The 24,645-nt window shown below is 38.3% G+C and overlaps 1 protein-coding gene across 50 annotated transcripts in view; it reads right to left on the bottom strand.

Moving 5' to 3' along the window:
- The window catches only part of PWWP3B (PWWP domain containing 3B), a 32,235-nt gene extending 14,586 nt beyond the window's left edge, over positions 1-17,649 (bottom strand). For 8 of the 50 annotated variants that reach the window (XM_060407927.1, XM_042241655.1, XM_060407932.1 and 5 more), the window contains exons 1-6: positions 17,525-17,649; positions 13,140-13,209; positions 11,330-11,409; positions 9,525-9,796; positions 8,711-8,809; positions 7,167-7,359 (exon numbers count right to left, since the gene is read on the bottom strand). The gene's annotated coding sequence lies outside the window, so the exon portion shown is untranslated. Of the gene's footprint in view, positions 1-7,166; positions 7,360-8,710; positions 8,810-9,524; positions 9,797-11,329; positions 11,410-13,139; positions 13,210-13,855; positions 13,897-17,524 lie in introns of all 50 variants that reach the window. The other 42 variants (XM_012107654.4, XM_060407909.1, XM_060407915.1 and 39 more) reach the window with 14 other exon arrangements.
- Positions 17,650-24,645: the final 6,996 nt, after the last annotated feature.

Genomic DNA, 24,645 nt, shown 5'->3' with positions numbered 1-24,645 from the left:
AAGGGCATGAAGAGAGACACCACCCTCCCCAACATGTGGCACAGATGTAAAGGAACTATTGAAAATTTAGAATTGAAAAAGACCACTGAGAAAAAGCCTCTGGCATTCAGGCTGCACTCTAAGCAAAAAGTTTGTTATGCAAGTCAGATGGTAATGAAATGAGAAAAGGAGGACACAATCTCCAGCTTATTTTATGATACCAGTATTAACCTCATACTAGAGGAAAAAGTATAAAAGGAAAGAAAATTACAGATCAATTGTGCCTCAGAAACAAAGACACAAATCCAATGATACAGATACAGAAATGATATAGAATTACATAGAAAATGATTATAAAATCATTATGGATAAATCATAAGGATAAAATATTATGACTAAATGGTGTTTATCTTGGATGCGTAAGGATGGTTATACATTTGCCAATAAATCAATGTAATTCACCATATCAACAGACTAAATAAAGAATATTAGAGGTCCTCTCAACTGATGCAGAAAAGCATTTGACATAATTCCACAGACATTCATGATAAAAAAATGTTGGCATACCAGTAATTAAAGGGATCTCCTCAACTTGATCAAGGGCATCTACAAAAGAGCCTGAAGTTAAAATCCTACTTAATAGTGAAATATGGAATGTTCTTCCCCTAAAATTAGGAACAAGGATGTCTGCTTTCAACACTTATATTCTACATTATATTAGAGATCCTAAACAATAAATAGCAACTGAAAAATAAAGACATGCAGAATGAAAAGGAAGAAATAAAGCTGTTTTTAATTGCAGACAACATGATAATCTATGCAGAAAATCCCAATGAATTTAACAAAAGAAAACAAAAGCTACTAAACCTAATACTTGTTTATCAATATCATCAGCTATAAGGCCAACATAATTTATTTCTATAGAATAAAAATTAGAAGTTGAAAGTTAACAAAATACCATTTATAATATCAAACCCAAAGAAATACTAAGTTAGAATAAATCTAACAAATATGTGCATGATTTGCACACTGAAGACTTTAAAAATGGTAAGAGAAATTAAGGAAGAGCTGAATAAATGGAGAAAGATGTCAAGTTCATTGACTAAAAGATGAACTATTTCTAGGCTATAACTTCTCCCCAAACATATCTATAGAATCATTGCAATTTCAATCAAAATCTCAGCAGGCTTTATGTAGAAACTGAGAAGGTATCTCTAAGATGTATATGGAAAAGCAAAGGAACTAGGAGAAGGGAGTAGTTTTGAGAAGAAAACACAAAGTAGGAAGACTTACACTACCTGATTTAAAAACTATAGTAAACAAAACAGTGTATTGAATGGCACAGGATAGACATATAGATAAATAAAATAGAAACAGACCAGCAAATATGGTCTATGACAATGGTAATTAAATGGAGAAGTAATGGTCTTTCCAACAAATAATGGCATAAAATTAGACATTATATGCAAGAATGTTCACCCTGAACCCTTAGATAAGACCATACACAAAAATTAGCTCAAAATGAATTAGCTCAAATGGAATTTTCCAGGCAAGAATACTGGAGTGGGTTGCCATGCCCTCCTTCAAGGGATCTTCCTGACCCAGGGATCAGACCCATGTATCCTGCATCACAGGCGGATTCCTTATTGTTGAGCCACTGGGGAAGGCCTCTGGAATGTATACAACAACTTTAATCATAATCAGCAAAAACTATAAATCTACTGGTGAGTGAATATATAAGTTGTAAAATAACAGAATGCCTGTAAGCCAATTTAAGAAATAAACCTCTGATACATGTACCAACATGAGTAAATTATCAGAAACATTATGGTAAGTGAAAGAAATAGATGCAAAAGGGTAGATATTATATAATTCCACTTATATGATATTCTGGAAAACGAAAACTATAGGGACAGAAATCGGACAAGTGGTTGCTAGGAACCGGGGTAGAGAGAGAGTATTGACTACAGTGAGGCAGTAAGGAACATTTTGAAGTAATGGAACTATTCTATAGCCTGACTGTACTGGTTATTATATGACTGTATATGTTTGTCAAAACTCACTGAATTGCATACCAAAAAGACTGAATTTAACTCTATGTAAACTACACCTTAATAAATCTGAGTCTTAAAAAGGTGTCCAATCAGAATATAACCTATATAACAAGTTGATGTTTTACAGTGAGCATAACGGGAATATATACAGGAATTTTGTTTGTACTTTGGTCAATGATTACTTAAAGAGGTTGTGAGTACCACAGGTATGTGTAAAAATATCCTCTGTAGTGTATAAAGAACATATTAAATATTCTATTTGTTTAACCTCTTAAAGTGATTTTTTTTGTTATGCTTACTTAGCTTAGCATCTTTATTTTAATTTTTTTTTGTTATTTTAATTTTTCCAGATTTTATTTTACAATACTATATTTGTTTTGCCATACATCAACATGAATCCGCCACGGGTGTACACGTGTTCCCAATCCTGAACCCCCCTCCCACTGGAAGAATGGCATTGAAACATGTATAATATCCTATTTTTTTTTTAATTTTTATACTGAAATACAGCTGATTTACCCCCTGGAAGAGGAAATGGTGACCTACTCCAGTATTCCTGCCTGGAAAATCCCATGAAAAAAGGAGCCTGGCGGGTTACAGTTCATGGGGTCACAAAGAGTCGGACACGACTGAGCACACAGTTGATTTACAATGTTGTGTTCGTTTCAGGGGTACAGCAAAGTGATTCAGTTATACATCTAATGTATGCATTCTTTTTCAGATGCTCTTCCCTTATAGATTACTGAAGAATACTGAGTAGAGATCCATGTTCTATACAGCAGGTCCTTTGTTGATTATCTATTAGTATATACAGTAGTGTGTATATGTAAATTCCAAACTCCTAAGGTACCCCTTCCCCACCTTTGCCCTTTGTTTACCATATATTTGTATTTAAAGTCTGTGAGTCTGTTTCTGATTTGTATATATGTTCACTTGTATTATTTTAAAAGATTCTACATATAAGTGATATCATATGATATTTGTCTAAATTACTTCATTTAGTACGATAATCTCTAGGTTCATCCATGCTGCTGCAAATGGCATTATTGCATTCTTTCCAATGGTGAGTAATAATCCATTGTATATAGGGACTGCATCTTCTTTATTCATCCCTCTGTCAACGGACATTTAGGTTGCTTCCATGTGTTAACTGATTTTTATTAACTTCTATCTTTGTATTTGCCTTAAAAATGTTGTTGGGTACCTGACTTTTGATGCAGTTCTGTAACTCTTTGCACAAATTCAAATCTCCACTAAGTATCTCTTTCATTTAAGTTAGTTAACACAAGACAAATGTCAAGACTCTGGAGGACACCAGTACTCTACAGCTTGTGAAATTTATCCTTATTGGCAGTCTTTAACTCCACTGACATTCTGGCATGCCATTCAACCATATGAACAGAAGGAAAGGAAGGAGCAGAAGCCAAAGTGCTATAATCTGGAGACAGAGGTCTGGTTAAGAATACATCCCCAGTGAGAAAGTGGAAGCCAAATAACATATGAGAGACAGAATGGCTATAGAATAAACAGATGTCAATATTTTTTAGTTTATAAGGTCCATGTAAAAGAGTAGAAATGGTACATTTGGAATACTACCAAATACCACGAGGGGGCCATGAGCACAGGTAAAGCAAGATATTTTAGATTCTAAATGGATATTCAAAATACTGAATGACTGCTAAGGCACAGGCACAAAGAGTTGCAACTGTCTGTAAACAAAGTCAAGTTCTTATTATTAATATTCACTGGCAGAAAGTGAAGAAGAACTAAAGAGCCTCTTGATGAAAGTGAAAGAGGAGAGTGAAAAAGTTGGCTTAAAGCTCAACATTCAGAAAACGAAGATCATGGCATCTGGTCCCATCACTTCACGGGAAATAGATGGAGAAACAGTGTCAGACTTTATTTTTGGGGGCTCCAAAATCACTGCAGATGGTGATTGCAGCCATGAAATTAAAAGACGCTTACTCCTTGGAAGGAAAGTTATGACCAGCCTAGACTGCATAATAAAAAGCATAGACATTACTTTGCCAACAAAGGTCCGTCTAGTCAAGGCTATGGTTTTCCAGTGGTCATGTATAGATGTGAGAGTTGGACTATAAAGAAAGCTGAGCACCGAAGAATTGATGCTGTTGAACTGTGGTGTTGGAGAAGACTCTTGAGAGTCCCATGGACTGCAAGGAGATCCAACCAGTCCATTCTGAAGGAGATCAACCCTGGGATTTCTTTGGAAGGAATGATGCTAAAGCTGAAACTCCAATACTTTGGCCACCTGCTGCGAAGAGCTGACTCATTGGAAAAGACCCTGATGCTGGGAAAGATTGAGGGCAGGAGGAGAAGGGGACAAGAGAGGATGAGATGGTTGGATGGCATCACCAACTCGATGGACATAGGTTTGGGTGGACTCCAGGAGTTGGTGATGGACAGGGAGTCCTGGCATGCTGCAGTTCATGGGGTGGCAAAGAATCGGACATGACTGAGCAACTGAACTGAACTGAACTGGTCAAATGCCAGTCCACCTAAAGGGGAAGGACATCAGAAGAAAACTCACTAAGGGTGAGCATTTCAGGTATGAAAAAGGCAAGCCAGACAGAAAATCACTGCCAGGGCCAAAGGGACATGATAATTTCTGGTCAAATGTATGTAAACATGATAGGAAAAAAAAAAGAAAAAAAGACCAACCAGTGACCTAGAGATCACAAAAATATAAACTTGCCATGTTTGGAGAATTTTTTATTTCCCGAGTAATACAAAAACTTAACAAAGTGCCCATGGATGATGCTACTAGGAATTCAAAAATTAGGATGATGGGATGGAAAACATTAAAAGAAATGAAATGAAAGAAAGATAGATGAGGACCCCACAATGTAATAATCACAGCACACAGCAAATAAATTTTATTACTCTCTCAGTATTTAAGCAGATAAACTAGGCTGCAGTGCTCTACACAGGATTATCAAGCAAAGAGAAAGATCTTCATTGGATTTGCCTTGGTGGATTTAAAGATAAAGGGAATTCCCTTCTTACTGTGAGCCCCACCCCCATCATCCTCTGAGAATCCATAGTAAAAGAAAGATCCAGGCTGGACCAAATTCATTCCTGTCAGCACTCTGAATAAAGGTACTTATCAGTTCTTTACTGAGGAGATATGAGAGACTGTTAAAGATATACTCTCTAAACTTCAGAGTTTCTCAGACAAGTGTTATGGCAAGGTTGTTATGTGTTGCTGCTGCTGCTGCTAAGTCGCTTCAGTCGTGTCCGACTCTGTGCGACCCCAGAGATGGCAGCCCGCCAGGCTCCCCCGTCCCTGGGATTCTCCAGGCAAGAACACTGGAGTGGGGTGCCATTTCCTTCTCCAATGCATGAAAGTGAAAAGAGAAAGTGAAGTTGCTCAGTCGTGTCTGACTCTTCGCCACCCCATGGACTGCAGCCTACCAGGCTCCTCCGCCCATGGGATTTTCCAGGCAAGAGTACTGGAGTGGGGTGCCATCGCCTTCTCCTGTTATGTGTTAGAAGTTCTCAAACATATTCAGGCATGGGTTTGGGACTGAGTTCTAACTTTAATAGCTCACCAAAGAAACCACTGGTACTACCATATATTAAAACAGATTACAAGGTTAAAATAATTTGTAAAAGATCGGTTAACAGTCTAAGTGCATAGCAAGAAGTAGATATGAACATAAGGAGGAAGGGGAAAAAATGTTCAAAATGAGCCACTGATGATCTTAATGTGCATGTGATTGATTGGTACATCTAGATATAAACTGGAAATCAACCAGTGAACTCCGAATCATCTAGAAAAATCTTTAGGTCATTGGTCTGTGTGCCTGGTTAACCACAAAAACAGTAATTTTAGAGGCATCTATTGCTTAGGTCTGGGGCTTTCCAGGTGGTTCAGTGCTAAAGAACTCACCAGCCAGTGCAGGAGATGCAGAAGATAGGGGTTAGATTCCTGGGTGGGGAAGATCCCCTGGAGAAGGAAATGGCAGCCTGCTCCAATATTCTTGCCTGGAAAATTCCATGGACAGAGGAGCCTGGTGGGCTACAGTCCATATGTCACAAAGAGTTGGACACGACTGAGTGCCTGAGCACACAAAGGCACATACATTGCCTTAGGGCTACTAACTAGTTTCCTCCGTCTGTGCTTATACATATCCTCCTGAAAACTTGCAAGGAAGCTTAAACAAACAATTCTGAATGAGCGATATTCACTTAAAGAAAAAGGAAAGAGAATAAGCAAAGGGGTTTTCCCTGTCAAAGGAGAAGGAAGGTGGAAAATAAAAATAGAGCAGACAAAAAGATGAATAAATACTGGGCACCAAAGAAACATACTGTGGTTGGGGAAAATAACAATATAAGAAAAGAGAAATAGCTCTATAATGCCCCTGTATTTAGGCATATTATAGCCATTAAATATAAAGAATGAATGAGTGTGTGATGACAGGAGCTTCAGGAAGGGGAGTGTTGAACAATGAAATGCATCAGGGACACCATTGCTTTTACAGGGTGTTTTGAAATTTTGGGACCTCGAGGTTTATTCTAAGGTAATCTTTTAATTTTTTAAAGATATCATACTGCCCTATCTACCCAAGGCAGCCAGACACAGATCCTGAGGTTTGTGTCTCTTGCATTCAGACAACAGCACAATGATCTCATTAAGAGGATGAGCTTAGGAATCAGATATTTGGAATGACTGTCAGGGCTATTTATTGGACAGGGTGGTTTTTAAGAATTTATTGAGAGTCAGACAGCTGGCTGAAACCTACAAGTCTTCCATAAGTAGACATCATCATACTCATTTGCAGAACTTCTTCTTCTTCTTCTTTTTTTTTTTTTTTAAAAGAAGATACCTACTTTAACTTCAAAGCACAGAAATATTCTACCTGGTATCAATCTCAGCCAGCAGCTCTCCTCAGATGGCCACCACAGGCCTTGGGGGACACAAGGGTGTTATGACCTGGACTGGGGCTGTGTCATTTGTATAATTTCCTTACAGGAGTTTAATATGTCTAATTCTTTACTGAATATAATTTGTGATTTTTCATTTAAAACATGGTCACTGAACAGAATCAAAACAAACTGCACTCCATATTCTCAATTTAACCATGTTTTAACAAGAGATGTGCAGAGTCTTACCCAATGTCACATGGACCATGCAGAGTTGCCCCTGTGATTCCGTTGTTTTTATTCTCACTCTAGCTGCTTGTCCACCTCAGGGCCGTCTCCTTGCTCAGCACTTCTGTGGTTGCGCTGCTCTTCTGGGGTTCAATTGGTGTCACAGATTCCTGAAGATTCCCCAGGTCTTGTGCATCTCAGATATTAAGGTAAGCTGTCCAAAAGGAGACAGGGAAGCAAATCAATTAAATGGAAAAGATGTAAAGAAGCTTCCCTACCAAAACTTTAGCAGGCATGTGCTTCTGAAACAAGAATGATATAAAATATCAACTGTGATGTAGAGGCCTTGTTTATTTTCCTTCTTGTTCTTGGTATTTGAAATGTTCTCTGTGACACAGTTATGTTATTAGGTTGATACTAAAATCATCTCCCTCATGAAAACTGTGCTTTGGGGGCAGGAAAGAAGGAAAGTAACAACTACATTATCCTTTTCTATAGGCCAAATCTGTGTAGCTCTCTCTCTTTTTTTTTTTTTTTTTTGCTTTGAGTTCTCATATCAGTCCTCAGGTGGGGCTTTGTCTTCCAGACACATACAATTTTTTCAGTGAAACTAAAACCAAATTCTACAAGCTGTCTTGTAGTCTGCTAATATAAAATACGTTTCACAGCTTTGTTTGCTCACTTCAAAAAATTAGTTGCCTGGAGAAAATCTAGAAAATCCTGGAAGCGCCATCTTGTGAGCAGTACCAGAGTTGCATCCTGTTACTACTAGATCTTTAGAGCAAAAGGGTGGGAACTTATATCCTGGCAAGCCAGCAGTTTTCTCAGGCTTCTAGGATATACCATACTAAAATTTAGAGTTTCGTTATGCATCACAAAAAATGGAATGCTAATGCATTTAGTTGCAATGGTCTGACAAAAATATGCATGGTTACTGAAAAGTGAAAAGATATGATTTTTAAAAGAAAGTACAATTCTGTAAAAATAATCAATATCATTGTTTCCTGAATTATCTTTCAATATCTTTATATATATATATATATGTGTGTGTGAATACATATTACTTTAAAACCAGCTTTTTACTGTGCTCAAGCACAGTTTGAATAATTTTCCTTATAAATATTTCCAAAGTGATTTTGTTTGAATCACTTCAAATGTAATTTCCCCCTAATTTATAACATTTTACCTGAAACTCTTTTTCTGATATTGTTAAAAAATGTTTTTTAATAGAGAGAGTAAGGACTGTACTGTCTCTCAAACTATACAAATAATCCCATTTAGTGAAGGTACCCTTCTATTTTTCCTGATGTTACACATATTGTATTAACACAGTCCTCTATCTTTAAATGACATAGTATGGTGTTTGCCATTCTGCGATTTTCATTTGCACCTAATACTACTTTTCAGACATCTTTTCAAATCACAACATGCTCATACTTCTGTCAGCTATAAAACGTTCAATGTAACTGTATGAATGTACCATGTCACATATTTTGTAAATGGCTAGTAGAAACAATCCAACTTTAAAGATAAGGAAAAATGGTTATTGCTGACCATGGTCATACCTGTTGTCTGAAAGAATGAGTTGCAAGGAGGACACAGACAGGGCTGTAGTCAACACAGCAATCAGGCTACGCACTTGATCAGGTCCAGGAAAATTTCAACTATCGGCAAAAGATGGGGGGGGTTAGTTATGGCTGCATGTCTGTGTGTTTATGAATGATTATGTGTCTAAAACAAAAGTGTACAAATTTGTTTCAGTATCATTTTGCTCTACTTTTTAAAAAATCATTTATCAATGATAAAAATGATCATGGAATAAAACAGTTCTAAAAATGCTGAAACTGGTTAAAAATGTATTTTGAAATCCCCAGTAATCTGAATACTCCAGAGATGCTGACTATTAACATGGAAATCTAGTTACTAATAACACGTTTTTTTAAAACAAATTGTTGATCACTCAACAGCATATCTGAATCCTTTCCATGTTCCTTGTACATTTATATTTTACATGTCAAGCACTTTTTATGGTTACATTTTTCCTGTCAGTTATTTCTGTAGAATAATAAACACTTCAATAAAATCTGTACCAAAGATAGAAACATGGAATGCCATGTAAAAAATTAACATGAACAGCATGCCTCACTGAAGTCTTAATTTAGATGCGGTAATCTGATCACCCATTCCCACACTGTGGACTTCAAAAAATATCGGAGAAACTGAATTTTCAAGGGATTGATTCTGTCACAGTAACGGGAATTTCCCCCCAAATATATTCTATTCCCACCCCTCCCAGGCAACAGCCTCTATTTTCTTCCACCGTAACACTAAAGCCCAAAGAAATCCCCAGAAAAAAACTAGCTTTAAGACAGCCATTACCTTGAAGCTTCTTGTCAGCTGCAGCCTCGTGAAATGCAGCCCCTCCCCCAAGAGTGGCCAGGCACAGCTCAAATCCAAGCTTCTCAGAGGATGCTCCGCCCCCTCCCTGTGATGGGGAAAGGAGGGGGCCTTTCCTCAATTAGAGGGAGGAGAATAGCCAAGTTAACTGAAATTCACTTAAAGGAGAAAAACGTTCATTTCTAAAGGACTTGAAAGAGAAATGGCAACTTGTGTCTCTCATTTCCATTCAAACCACAAGGGTAGATGACTTCCTAAAGGGAAACAGCAAATCCCTTTATCATATAGTAAAGATCCAGCTGAAAATATCTCTTACATATTTTCCTGCCCTTTCTGTTCACATTTTTACAAAAGATTTTAAGACTCAACTGGTCATGGTCCACTAAAAAGACCTGCTAAGTCCTTGCTTGTGATTACAGTGAATGAATACACTGTTTTGTGGAGAATTAAAACTGTACAGTGTTAATTCTTCTGGCCCTGGGACATGATATGTTTCTCTGTTACTCAGTTTCTCTCATTCATGCTTCAGAAAGTTTCAGCGTTTTTCAAGTCAAGTCATTTTTTAAACATAAACATCTACCAAAATCCTTAATGAAGAGAGAGATGAGAAATATATCTCTGAACATACTAAAACTGAAAAAGAAAAACAACTATTTATGGTTTAAAAACACTATAAAGCAAGTTGAAAACACAAGAATAAATTTGACAAACTGGTTCTGAATCAAAAAATAGCCCTAAAGTAGCTCTTATATATTAATAAGGAAAAGAGTGAAGTTTAAAAAAACGAGCAAGAGACATAAATAGACAATTCACAATGTTCTGAGGGAAAAATTCTTACCCAATATTAACTTCCCTGTGACCAAGCTCATACAGTGCAACTACAGGGACCTCTGTCCTTCCCATATAGTTGCAAACCTCCAGGCTGTTTGGTAAAATTGTTTAAATTTGCTGTTTTAAAGTCCACTTGCCTCAATAATCAATGCCCTGCAGCTTACTTTCACCTTGTACAAAAGCTGATGTTTAGGCTTCTATCTGCAATTCCATTTGTTTTATATCAGTTTGTTCAATTTGTTCAGCAGAGAAAGGGGATATGCTGTTCAATGGGGCTCCTCAAAACTCAAATATCCAAAATGAAAATTAAAACTAAACAATCCATAAAGATATTCACCTTCCCTAATAAAGAAATGCAAATGTAAACAGCAATGAAATTTAAATTTCACTTGTAATGAAGTGGGGGAAAAATGATTCAATGGAGAGTTGAAAACAGAAAATGGGTACTCTTGCTCATGGGCAAGGTCACAAAGCTGGGAAGAGGGCAAAAGAAAATTAAGGCAAAAGTCTTAGAGACTTCCCTGTTGGTCAGTGATTAAGATGTCACCTTTCAATTCAGGGGATACAGGTTTGAGGGCTTCCCTAGTGGCTCAGATGGTAAAGAATCCACAGTGCAGGAGACCTGGGTCTATCCCTGGGTTGGGAAGATCCCCTGGAGAAGGAAATGGCAACCCACTCCAGTATGGTTGCCTGGGAAATCCCATGGACAGAGGAATCTGGCAGGCTACAGTCCACAGGGTCACAACGAGTCGGACACAACTGAGTGACTAAGTGCAGGCACAGGTTTGAGCCCTGGTTAGGCAGCTAAGATACCACATCTCTCGTGGCCAAAAATCAAAAACATCAAACAGAAGGAGTGCTGTCACAAATCCAACACAGACTTTTAAAAAGATGGTTAAGATGGTAAATTAAAAAACAAAACAAAACAAAACAAAACACCCAAAACCCAGTTTTACCTGAGTTCCACACAGAAAGATATGTTCTCTTGATCAGTACTCACGGCTTTCTGCACTTGGAATCCTGTCTCTTGAGTATTCTGGAGTAGAACAAAAGATTATGTCATTCACTTTCTGATTGTAGGGGAATTAATGACTGCAACCCCCAGTGAGTGTTACTTAATCTATGTCCTTCTTGGTGAACATGCTGGTGAAACACAACAATTTTCAATAATTGCCATACTTATCTATGAACTCCCCATCTTTCACATACATCCACATTCTCATACAAATTAAAAAATATATTTCTGCACTATGCTCTTACACTGACCATATCTGCATTATAGTTTCACTCAACCGTAGACTAGTTACAACATATCTCTTCTGTGTCACAGGGACCTGGCAGTATGACAATTGATAATCATTGGTTATGGAGAGAAGTGTTCATTTCATCCAATCCTCATTTACAATTGGCAACTCCTTGTTCTTGTGCTTTTGTTGTTTGCAATTCAATATCCTCTTTACTGAGCATTTTTGTTCACAAAATATTCAAGAAATTGAGTTAAATTTAGATTTTTATTGCCTTTAAACTAAGGGTGTCATTTCCCAGGAAGTGATAAAACCTATATACTGCCAAATGGATCATTCTGAGGGTTAGTTCTCTTAAGATAATGTTTTGCTAATTCAAAAACAATATATATATATATATATAAATATAGTTATATATATATAGTTATATATATATATATCAAAGGTAGGTAAAGTTGGTGAAGCCCTCACAACACCATCCATCATCACGATGAACAAGTAAACATGACCCCTGTCTCTTGGCACCTCTGACTAATTCAGGTTAGAGAAACAGAGCTGCAGTATGACACAGCTCTTCCTGTGATTAACAAACAGAGAGGAAGAAAACTGTGCATCAGGGGCTGTAAAGAGAGAAGCCATCATTCTTTCACAGACATATAACAGGAGGGTCAGGCTAGATCAAAATTATTTCATTAAGCAATCTGAGTAAAGGACATCAAGGGTTCTTTAGTGAGGAGGTATGGATTTCTCTCAGCAGAACCCAATGTTTAGCCTTTAAGTTTGTCACAGAGGCATTATGACAAGGAAGCAGGCAGACAGTTGTGGGTTTGAGACCTTTACTAGCTGAGTGGAGAGAAAATTTTCAAATCCTTGATAACTATGCTAACTTGTCATGTCTCCATACTAGATCCCAATCAGGAAAAAATAAAGTAGGAGGACACATATTTTGAGATTTTAAAATTTACTAGAAAGCAACAATGATCAAGAGAGTGTGGTACTAATACAGATCAATGGAAGAGATCCAAGAGTTCAGGAGTAAAACCACGTCTCTATGGGCAACTGACTTTCAACAAGGATACTGGCATTAGCTGAGCCATGGTCCCCAGACCTGGAAAATAAAGTCTTCAGCCTGAGTATCTCAAAAAAATAAAAGAAAGAAAGAAACACGCATAACTCAAAAGCATCTCTGACAATAACCTAGGTTGTCTAAATATGAAACCACATTTAAAGGTACAATAATTAAAAAAAAAGAATTTAGTAGCTAAGTGTGTAGTGAGAGCTAGATGAGACAGGAAGGATATGGAAACGGGTAAAAGAAATCTTTATTAACCACAGAGAAACTGGATTTGCAACATACTCAGTTAGTGCACCAGGATATAGACAGGAACTCAATCAACAGATATGCAGTGTCCTGGAAAATTTCTCAGGACACTGATCCAGTTCTAGCTGCCTAGTTTTCTAGAAAAGCAGTTTTTGAAGGGCCCTTAACTCTACTGCAGTAGGGCTAGTAAATGGCACTCACCTGCTGTAGCCTCTTCTTATCCTCTGAAACCACAAAGTAGCTGGAATAAAGTGTTTTCAACAGGCGCCAACTAGATTAGATTAAAATATGGCAAAAAAAAAAAAAAAGGATCAGATAAGAAGTTTACCCTAAGCAGAAAGAACATGGACAATGATGATGGAGACAAGCTACAAATCAGAAGAATAATATCAGAGAGAAGAGATTAGAGACATGGACATCTTTTGGAGGGGAGGGGAAGAAAAACAAGAAGAATTATGATAGCACAAACCCAATGTCACATCTTTATTATTTCTGTTGTACTCTGAGAAAAGAATGCATGTGGGAGGGGCTTTGGAAGTGGCAGGACATTATTTGTGTTCCTGGATAATTTGGGCCTTTTAAATCCCACAGGGTTATCACAACAGAATTCTGGGCTTTAATGTTTCCAAAGCTGCTAGTGCTGCCTTGCCTGTCCAAAGCAATCAAAGATCTCATGGACACAGATAATGAGGTTCGGCATCAATAGCCTTATTCAAGAGAGTGTACGGAAGTCTATTTGAGGAAGGCTGTGAGACCTTAGGCAGGTCTTAAGAAGTACTTGTAACTATGTTATCTAGTGCTTCCCTGGGGAGTCAGTGATAAAGAATCTGTCTGCCAGTGCAGGGGACGTGGGTTCAATCCTTGGGTCAGGAAAAGCCCTTGGAGAAACAAATAGCAACCCACTCCAGTATTCTTACCTGGAAAATCCCATGGACAGAGGAGCCTGGTGGGCTACAGTCTACAGGGTTACAAAGAGTCAGACACAACATAGTAACTAAATGACAACAACATGCTGTCTAGTATGTGGTGACAACAACTGAGCAAAGCTGTCAAGGATTAGAGAGTCAGGTCCCTGGCTGCAACCTCTGGTAGACAGCTGAATAGCCTCTCCAATTCTTTCTTCATAGTGGTTAAACACATGAGATATTTTCCCCAAAACTAGAAGCAATGGCTTTTAATTACAAAACATTAAGGCTACAGAACAGGGGCAAAAGAATTGTATCTCAATTATCAACCTAACATAATTTTAGTATGAAATGTGTCTTTTAATTTAAAATGTTATGGCTACAGAGCAGCAAACAAAATAAACTATACCTCTTATACCCCAAGTTCTCAACACGTTTTTAATGTGAAATATTTCATGAGATGGGAAGAACCTTATCCAATATCACATGGATCGTGCAGGGTATGCCCCTGTGATCTGGTTGTTTTTATTCTCACTCCAGCTGTTTGTCCAGCAGAGCCTTCTCCCTGTTTGGCCGTTTTGTGGTCGTGCTGCCCTTCTGAAGCTCAACTGGTGTCATACACAGATTCCCCAGATCATGTGCATCTCAGACATTAACCTAAGCTGTCCAAAAGGAGACAGGGAAGCATACCAATTAAATGGAAAAGCTGTAAAGAAGCTTCCCTACCAAAACGTTAGCAGGCATGCTCTTCTGAAACATACGAATGAGATAAAAATCTCAACTGTGATGCAGAGGCCTTGTTTATTTTCCTTCTTGTTCTTGGTATTTGAAATGTTCTCTGTGACACAGTTATGTTATTAGGTTGATACTAAAATAATCTCCCTCATGAAAAGTATGCTTTGGGGACAGGAAAAAAGGGAATTGTGCATCTCTATAGGCTTAATCTGTGTAACTACTTTTTTTAATGCTTTCTGTTTGAATTCTCATATCAGTCTTGGTGTGTTTTTATTTTATACATGTGCAATTTTTCAACGAACTGCAATCACATTCTACATATTGTCTCATAACGGAAAATATTTCTCATTGCTTTGTCTGTCCACTTCATAAATATGGTTGCCTGAAAGAAAATTTAGGACACCTGGTGAGTGCCATCTTGTGACTAGAACCAGAACTACTGCAGACACTCAGGTCTTCGGGCAGGAAGGGTAGGAACTGTACCAACCAGACTGTAGCCTTCTCAGGCTTCTAGATGGGTTTTTTGGTTTTGTTTTCTTGCTTCTAGACTTGTTCATTCTCAACTTCAGAGTTGTGTAGATGTCATATAAAAGTGGGATTATATTTCCTCATTTTAATGTTTGTTGTTATATCCTTCGTGCATATTGTGTATCTTCCTTCATCTTTTGATTTTTCAAGAAAGAAAGCAAGTTCTCACAATAATGGTCAAAATATAATGACTTGCTCTATATATTTTTCTTAAACATGTTAATAAATGTGCATGTTTTTGGAAACCAGACCTTTATCCTTCCTAATAACATATTTTAACATCTTCTCACATCAATAAATATTTTCTACATCATCTTTTGGGCTTCCCTTATAGCTCAGTTGGGAAAGAACCTGTCTGCAATGTAGGAGACCTGGGTTCGATTCCTGGATCAGGAAGATCCCCTGGAGAAGGAAATGGCAACCCAGTCCAGTATTCTTGCCTGGAGAATCTCACGGACGGAGGAGCCTAGTGGCCTACAGTCCATGGGGTCGCAAGAGTCAGACATGACTTAGTGACTTCACCACCACCACCACATCATCTCTTTGTGAATAACTTCTACAAGATAATCTTACATTTCTCAAATTTTATCTCATTTTCTCATAATGAATCTGATTCAAGCTCACTATTTTCAGAATAAGATTTTTTTAATGGAGAAATGTAATATATAAAAAGTTGAAATGTTCTGTTTCCAATTATACTTGGGGCTTCCCTGGTGGCTCAGATGGTAAAGCGTCTGCCTGCAATGCGGGAGACCCGGGTTCGATTCCTGGGTCAGGAAGATCCCCTGGAGAAGGAAATGGCAATTACACTTATATATCTCCAATTAATAAAGTACATGCATATTTCCAAAATTTTCTTGCATATAATGTACCAATATTATTACAGGCCATTCTGCAACGTGCTTATTTTTAGAATATACCTTCTATATCTTTTATTTTTTGCACTTAGCTCACTATATTAGCTTATTCTTTTTATAGCTGCATAGTATTCAAAATTATGGTGAACTATCCTACATGACTATTCCATAATATGCTTTGAACATTTTTTTAATTCTTTCTCAAAAGTACATAAAAATACAAATAAATATCTTCTGCTTGAACCAAAGTCTGGACAGTAGTTTAAATATTTGAACTGCAAGCAAAGCACAAGCAACCAGATAACCAGCTTTCTCAGACCCACAGAAAAATCCACCTTTAGCTAAAGACAATGGGGTATGTTTGAGTATTTAAATGTCTGTAACAAAATGGATTTTTCTTTCAGCTCCATCCCGTGCTTCCAAAAACAAACAAACAAAAAAACAAAACTAAAGGTATATAAAAGTCTAAAGAAGAAAATACACATCATTCTTACTCCAACCCCTGAATTGGTTTACTGTTTATATTTGAGCAAAATCCCCTTGATTTTTCCCTCATCATATGTGTTTGTCTGTGTACATATGTAATTTCAAATAATGTATTCATATATATATATATTCTTTTCCTCATTCTACATATTAGAATACACTACTTTATATTTCTCCACTAACAAATTTGAACACCTTTCCTTGTTTCCATATTTACTTATTTTTTTGGCAGATAGCTTTTTCCCCCATGTTTTTAAATTCTCATCTCAATTTTTTTATGCTGACATAGCTACTCACGCTAAGTGAAATCTGGGCAAAGTAGTGGAAAATTTCCTCTTTTTTTCCTTAGACATCATTACTAAATATATTGTTAGATTACTAGACATATTACTAGACATATTATTGTGTTTTATTATATCAGTATAAGCCTATTATTTTTCAGCTCATGAACTTACAGATATTTTTGTATTACAGTATAAATTGGAATATATCATTCTTTTGATAGCTAAGTAGAGACATAGACAATGATCATCCTTTACACATCCATAAACAAAGTGATTCTTTTAAGACACTGAGTATTCCCTGACAATAAACTAAACTTCCTACTGTCTTCAGTACTTAAATTCGCAGTTATACACTATTTCAGATTATTACTATACAAACTCCGCCAAAACAGCAAGGTTTGTTGGAAATACAATCAACAAACAAAGTAATATAAAAACCCAACACTCCCAACTAATAACTTCATCTCTCATTTGGCATTATCACAGCATAATCTCTTTTTTTAAATAAGGAAGATTAATTTTTCAAGTTTTGTTTCATCATTTATCCCTGTTACTACTGCTTTTTGACTGAAACATAAAATGCCCTACTCGAATGTCAGCTTTTGCAACCTCCAGACGTATTTTTTTCCGCAGGTGTAATCTGATCACCTCCCCCACTCTTAAAGTGTGGAGTTTTAAAATATCTCAAAGGAATACAAAATTCAGTCAAAATTCCCTCAAAGAAACTACGACTCTCACAAAACAAAGCTCCTTTTCCACGACTCCAAAGCAGCAGTCCCTTCTTTTCTCACCTTTACTGCCAAGTCTCCAGAAATCTCCGAAAATAACTATCTTTCCACGACAGCCATTACCTCCAAGCTTCTCTTCTCTCTTCTGCGAGGCCTCCGAAGTCTAACGCTGCTCCTCCCCCAAGACTGGCCAGGGCCGGCTCACTCTTCCAAGCTTCTAGAGGATGCTCCGCCCCCCTGCCTGTGATGGGGAAAGCAGGAGGTCCTTCCCTCATTTAGAGGGAGGAGAATCTCCAAGTTGAACTGAAATACAATTAAAGGAAAGACGTGTTCATTTTAAAGAACTTTAAAGTGTATTGGAAACATATGCCTGTTCAATTTTCTTTCAAACCCCTAGGGTCTGTATTTCCCTGAAAAAAGGAGAAAGAAAAAGAGATAGCAAATCTCTTTTTCATATAATAAAGATACAGTTAAATGTTCCTTACATATTTTTTCAGGCTTTCTCTTGTACATTATCTCTGGTAAATTTAAGACCTGATAGTCAAGCTTCACTAAAATCATGCTAAGTGTCTTGACTGGGATTGTAGTGGATTAATAACTTTATTTTAGATAGAATTAATTTTTTACAATTTTGAATCTGAACCTGGACCACATTACAGTATGTCTCTTCTTTCATTCACGTCTACTAATCCAACCAGTCCATTCTGAAGGAGATCAACCCTGGGATTTCTTTGGAAGGAATGATGCTAAAGCTGAAACTCCAGTACTTTGGCCACTTCACGCGAAGAGTTGACTCATTGGAAAAGACTCTGATGCTGGGAGGGAGTGGGGGCAGGAGAGAAGGGGACGACAGAGGATGAGATGGCTGGATGGCATTACTGACTCGATGGACATGAATCTGAGTGAACTCTGGGAGTTGCTGATGGACAGGGAGGCCTGGCGTGCTTCGATTCATGGGGTCGCAAAGAGTCCGACACAACTGAGCGACTGAACTGAACTGAACTGAATACGTCCTTACTTTGGCCATTTCTGAAGAAAAATCCCCAAACAAAATCTGACTATACTGAAATTGAAAAAAAAAAAAAAGAATGGTAAAATCACAATAAGCCACAGTCAAATATCAACCACAAGCAGAGATGCTTTGAATGTATGTGACTGGATAAACAAAAATATCCTTAAACTAGCTGTTATATTTCAATAAGAAAGAAATGATCAACATAGTAGAATCAGGCAAAGAACACTCACAGACAATGTAAGATGTTCTTTCTTACTTCTGATATTTGTGTGCCCAGTCTTGTCTGACTCTTTTCGACCCCATGCACTGCAGCCTGCCAGACACCTCTGTCCATGGACTTTTCCAGGCAAGAGTACTGGAATGGGTTACCATTTCCTACTCCAGGGGATCTTCCTGACCCAGGGATCAAACCCACGTCTCCAGCTTTGGCAGGTGGTTTCTTTGCCACTGTGCCACCTGGGAAGGTCCTATTACTTCCCTATTAAGAAGTTCAAGCAGTGAAACTCCTAGGTTCTCTTTGATTCTTCTAGACTAGAAAGGCCTCTAGGTGATGAATAAATTGCTTAAATTTGTGTTTCTATTACATATTTATTCTCATAATGAGAGTGCATGCATGCTAAGTCACTTCAGTTATGTCTGATTCTTTGTGATGCCGTGGGACTGTAGCTTGCCAGGCTCCTTTGTCCATGGGATTCTCCAGGCAAGAATACTGGAATGGTTGCCATGCCCTCCTTCAGGGGATCTTCCCAACCCAGGGATCAAATCTGTGTTTCTTACATCTCCTACATTGGCAGATGGGTTCTTTACCACTAGCAGTTTCTTTACCACTAGCGGCCACTTGGAAAAACCCCAAAATGAGCAATATTCTGCGATTTATTTTCCCTTCTTAATAAAGCTGACATTTTGCTTTCATTTGCTATTCCATTTGTTTTATTTTTATTTGTTCATTATTTTCAAGACATGACAATTTTGTAGACTTTTGTGTACCCACTAAATAACCTCAAAATGTGTAATACTGTAGAAATGTATAGAAATACACGAGTATGCAAGCAAGAAAATTTTGTTTAGCTTTAACAGAAGTGAGATTAAGCATGGCCAGCTCTTCCTGAGGCTCTTACAGCATACAAGGCATTTTGAGCTCTCCCAGATTAAAGTCTATGTATTTGGGCTCTTGGTGTCAAATATGATTTCTAACAGCACATTCTCTCCAGCACATTCTCTCAAGTGCTCTGATACAGTTTCAAAAACCAAGGCTTCTCAATACTGCCACTCCATCAAAGCAGCTTTCTTTTCATGAGAATTTCTGCAAAATTGTGGGATCAGTTCTGCTCTTTATCAAGGACATAATACTAAGAAACATTGTTCATTGTAATATAACAATATCGAGAACAGAGAATGGATAAACTTTGTTCTTTAAAATTGTAAGACCTTGAGAAACTTTGATATTTAGAATGAAAAGATTTTATTCTGAGGGTTGCTCTTTTATTGCTGTTATTTTAATTTTCTTTGGCATTAAAATGGTTTTAAAAGAAATTAGCGGAATATAGAAAAAAGATATGTCAAAATATAAAATATCAAATATTTCAGTTGTTGTTAAGGGATGAAGAACAACTTGAAGAAACATCCACTACTAGAATGTAAATTGGAACCAATATTTTGGGAAGTGTTTGATAGAGAACATTTCAGGTTTTCAAACAGCAGAGTTACATGTCTAAACTGGTAGTAGAGAAATGATCCCCACAGAAAGCTATGCATATTCCAGAGCACATATAAGACTATCCAGTGGGATATATGAAGTATATAATCAAAATTAATTTATTTTCATTTTTCTTTCAAAAACTTTATAAGTATTTTTAAATATTCTTAAAAATTATTTGTATTGAAGAATCACATACTTTATAAAATATTGAACTATGGGAGGTATCAATGAGTCTTTTACAGTAGTGATGACAAAAAAAGTATGTGGAGATCTCTGCTTTATAGTCTCATAGTCCAAGTAGTGCTCCAATTTGTCTTCTCTCTGATTTGCATATTTTTGGATTATAATCTCATAAAAAGACTACTCTGAACTTCCTCAATTGCCTATATACTGGTTTCACTGCTCAGAAAAGCTACTGTCACTTCCATTAAATATTTAAGATAATAATGAGAAAACTGCTGACTGCAAGCATGTATATCTCAGACAGGTTGAAAGCAGAAGGTTGGTGACACTTTAAACTTAACCTTGCCAATAAATCTGAGAATTGTGTGCAAGCTGATCAAGCACCCTGTAGCCCCTTCCTTAACACTGCCTTTAAAACTCTTTTATTGAAAGCCATTGAGAGCAGGTCTTTTGAACATGGGATGCCCGAACTCCTTGCATTTGTTGTTGTTGTTCAGTCACTAAGTTGTGTCCTACTCTTTGCCACTCCATGGACTGCAGCATGCCAGGCTTCCCTGTCCTTCACTATCTCCCAGAGTTTGCTCAATTCATGTCCATTCAGTCGGTGATGCCATCCAGCCATCTCATGCTCTGTCGTTCCCTTCTCCTCCTGCCCTCAATCTTTCCCAGCATCAGGGTCTTTTCCAGTGAGTCAGCTCTTCACATCAGGTGGCCAAAGAATTGGAGTTTCAGCTTCAGCGTCAGTCCTTCCATGAATATTCAGGGTAAATTTCCTTTAGGATTGACTAGTTTGATCTCTGCGCTGTCCAAGGGACTCTCACGAGAGAATAGAGAATATCAAGCACTTTCATCTGGTGGGAGTCTGCTTCCTGTAAAAACAATTTAGGAATGTGTGTCAGACCTTTATCTATATCTTCCAGGGAACAGGGAGTTTGGTGATTCTGCTTTGTGGTGGATTTACAGTCTACTTTGTTACCAGTTTCTCTGCTCAACAGCTACTCTTTGTTTCTACATCTTTGCATTTTCTAATCATTAACTTTTGAGCTGGCCTTTCAAGACTCTGGGGAGGCCTGGGAGACGAAAGCCAATCTTTTTTTCATAAGACAGGGACACTGGGGTTTGTATATGGTTTCAATACCTTCTTTACTTTGATACTCCTCAATCTTTTTTTAAAAAAATAATTTTTATTGATTGATTTATTTTTGGCTCTGCTGTGTCTTCATCGCTGCTCAGGCTTTTCTCTAGTTGCGGCAAGCAGGAGCTACTCTCTTGTTGCAGAGCATGGGCGTCTCATTGTGGTGACTTTCCCATTGCAGAGCATGGACTCTAGGGCATATGGGCTCAGTAGTTGCTCTCCCAGGCTCTAGCTGCTGCTGTTAAGTCACTTCAGTCGTGTCTGACTCTGTGTGACCCCATAGACAGCAGCCCACCAGGCTCCCCCGTCCCTGGGATTCTCCAGGCAAGAACACTGGAGTGGGTTGCCATTTCCTTCTCCAATGCATGAAAGTGAAAGTGAAGATGCTCAGTCGTGTCTTAGTCGAGTCTTAGTGACCCCATGGACTGCAGCCCACCAAGCTCCTCAGTCAATGGGATTTTCCAGGCAAGAGTGCTGGAGTGGGGTGCATTGCCTTCTCCACCCAGGCTCTAGAGCACAGGTTTAATAGTTGTGGCACCTGGGCTTAGTTGATCCTCATCATGTGAGATCCTCCCAGATCAGGAATTGAATCCATGTCCCCTGCATTGGTAGGCAGATTGAGGAAGACCACTAAGCCACCAGGGAAGCCCCCATACTCTTCAGTCTTGAGGGGAACAGGCACAGGAGAAGAAAGGGAATAAAGTTGTGAATAGAGAGGTGTATCACAAACTTAGCTTTAGGGGGAATTCAGTTTTGGTACCACTCTTGATGCATTTATGTAAATATATCAAGGTATATAGCAAAAGAACACAGTTTAAAAGCCCAGATAATCATGATGATGTGATCACTAATCTAGGGCCAGACATCTTGGAAAGTGAAGTCAGGTGTGCCTTGGAAGCATCACTACCAACAAAGCTAGTGGAGGTGATGGAATTCCAGTTGACCTATTTCAAATCCTGGAAGATGGTGCTGTGAAAGTGCTGCACTCAATATGCCAGCAAATTTGGAAAACTCAGCAGTGGCCACAGGACTGGAAAAGGTCAGTTTTCATTCCAATCCCAAAGAAAGGCAATGCCAAAGAATGCTCAAACTACCTCACAATTGCACTCATCTCACGTGCTAGTAAAGTAATGCTCAAAATTCTCCAAGCCAGGCTTCAGCAATATGTGAACCGTGAACTCCCTGATGTTCAAGCTGGGTTTAGAAAAGGCAGAGGAACCAGAGATCAAATTACCAACATCTGCTGGATAATGGAGAAAGCAAGAGTTTCAGAAAAACATCTATTTCTGCCTTATTGACTATGCCAAAGCCTTTGACTGTGTGAATCACAATACACTGTGGAAAATTCTCAAAGAGATGGGAATACCAGACCACCAACCCTGCCTCTTGAGAAATCTGTATGCAGGTCAGGAAGCAACAGTCAGAACTGGACATGGAACAACAGACTGGTTCCAAATAGGAAAAGGAGTACGTCAAGGCTGTATATTGTCACCCTGCTTATTTAACTTCTATGCAGAGTACATCATGAGAAATGCTGGACTGGAAGAAACACAAGCTGGAATCAAGATTGCCGGGAGAAATACCAATAACCTCAGATATGCAGATGACACCACCCTTATGGCAGAAAGTGAAGAGGAACTCAAAAGCTTCTTGATGAAAGTGAAAGTGGAGAGCGAAAAAGTTGGCTTAAAGCTCAACATTCAGAAAACGAAGATCATGGCGTCTGCTCCCGTCACTTCATGGGAAATAGATGGGGAAACAGTGGAAACAGTGTCAGACTTTATTTTTTGGGGCTCCAAAATCACTGCAGATGGTGGCTGCAGCCATGAAATTAAAAGATGCTTACTCCTTGGAAGAAAAGTTATGACCAACCTAGATAGCATATTCAAAAGCAGAGACATTACTTTGCTGACTAAGGTCCGTCTAGTGAGGGCTATGGTTTTTCCTGTGGTCGTGTATGGATGTGAGAGTTGGACTGTGAAGAAGGCTGAGCGCCAAAGAACTGATGCTTTTGAGCTGTGGTGTTGGAGAAGACTCTTGAGAGTCCCTTGGACTGCAAGGAGATCCAACCAGTCCATTCTGAAGGAGATCAACCCTGGGATTTCTTTGGAAGGACTGATGCTAAAGCTGAAACTCCAGTACTGTGGACACCTCATGCTAAGAGTTGACTCATTGGAAAAGACTCTGATGCTGGGAGGGATTGAGGGCAGGAGGAGAAGGGGACGACCGAGGATGAAATGGCTGGATGGCATCACTGACTAGAGTCTGAGTGAACTCCGGGAGATGGTGATGGCCAGGGAGGCCTGGTGTGCTGCGATTCATGGGGTCGCAAAGAGTCGGACACGATTGAGCAACTGAACTGAAGTGAAGAAATGGACAAACTGTATATTTTGCATCTTCATTTCAGTTTGAAAAAAAAAATTGCTGATACTAAATTATTATTTGGTATTCTGTTTCCAATCTCTATTGACTATTTCATGCTTTCCTGATAGATGGTCCTCTTATTTACTATTGCTGGAGGATGCAAACTTAACCCCAATCTCAGGCAGATATATGGATTTCCCTGGTGGCTCAGATGGTAAAGCATCTGCGTACAATGTGGGAGACCAAGGTTTGATCCCTGGGTTGGGAAAATCCTCTGGAGAAGGAAATGGCAACCCACTCCAGTACTCTTGCCTGGAAAATCCCATAGGCGGAGGAGCATTTTAGGCTACAGTCCATGGGGTCACAAAGAGTCGGACAGGACTGAGCGACTTCACTTTCTTTCACTTTCAGGCAGATATATTCAGAACATTTGCTGCGTAAATGCCCTGCTTTTTAAAATCTTCTGACTGATAGTTAGGGTGAACCCTATTGCTACAAGCTTCCTTAGTAACAACTGGCAAGGACATTATGTGTTTAAGACTTCGTAAAAGGAAACTTGAATTAGTATTAAAAAATAGCTGGTATTTATGTAAGTATTCATAGTCTCCAACTTTGTAACATTCCATTTCAATGTCCTTTTGGAACAGGCACACTCTGTTCTAAACATTTTTGTTGTCTTGCTGTTTCCCTCACTAGCAATTTAATAAATTTTGACACATGTTAGAGATAACTTTATCTAAAAAAGAATTTTTATCAGACTATATACAAAGTATATAATAGTCCCTAAG

This window comes from Ovis aries, chromosome X (assembly GCF_016772045.2).
Source record: "Ovis aries strain OAR_USU_Benz2616 breed Rambouillet chromosome X, ARS-UI_Ramb_v3.0, whole genome shotgun sequence".
Lineage (NCBI taxonomy): Eukaryota > Metazoa > Chordata > Mammalia > Artiodactyla > Bovidae > Ovis > Ovis aries.
Note: the sequence above shows the minus strand (reverse complement) of the source record. Positions and strands in the feature narration are given on the sequence as shown.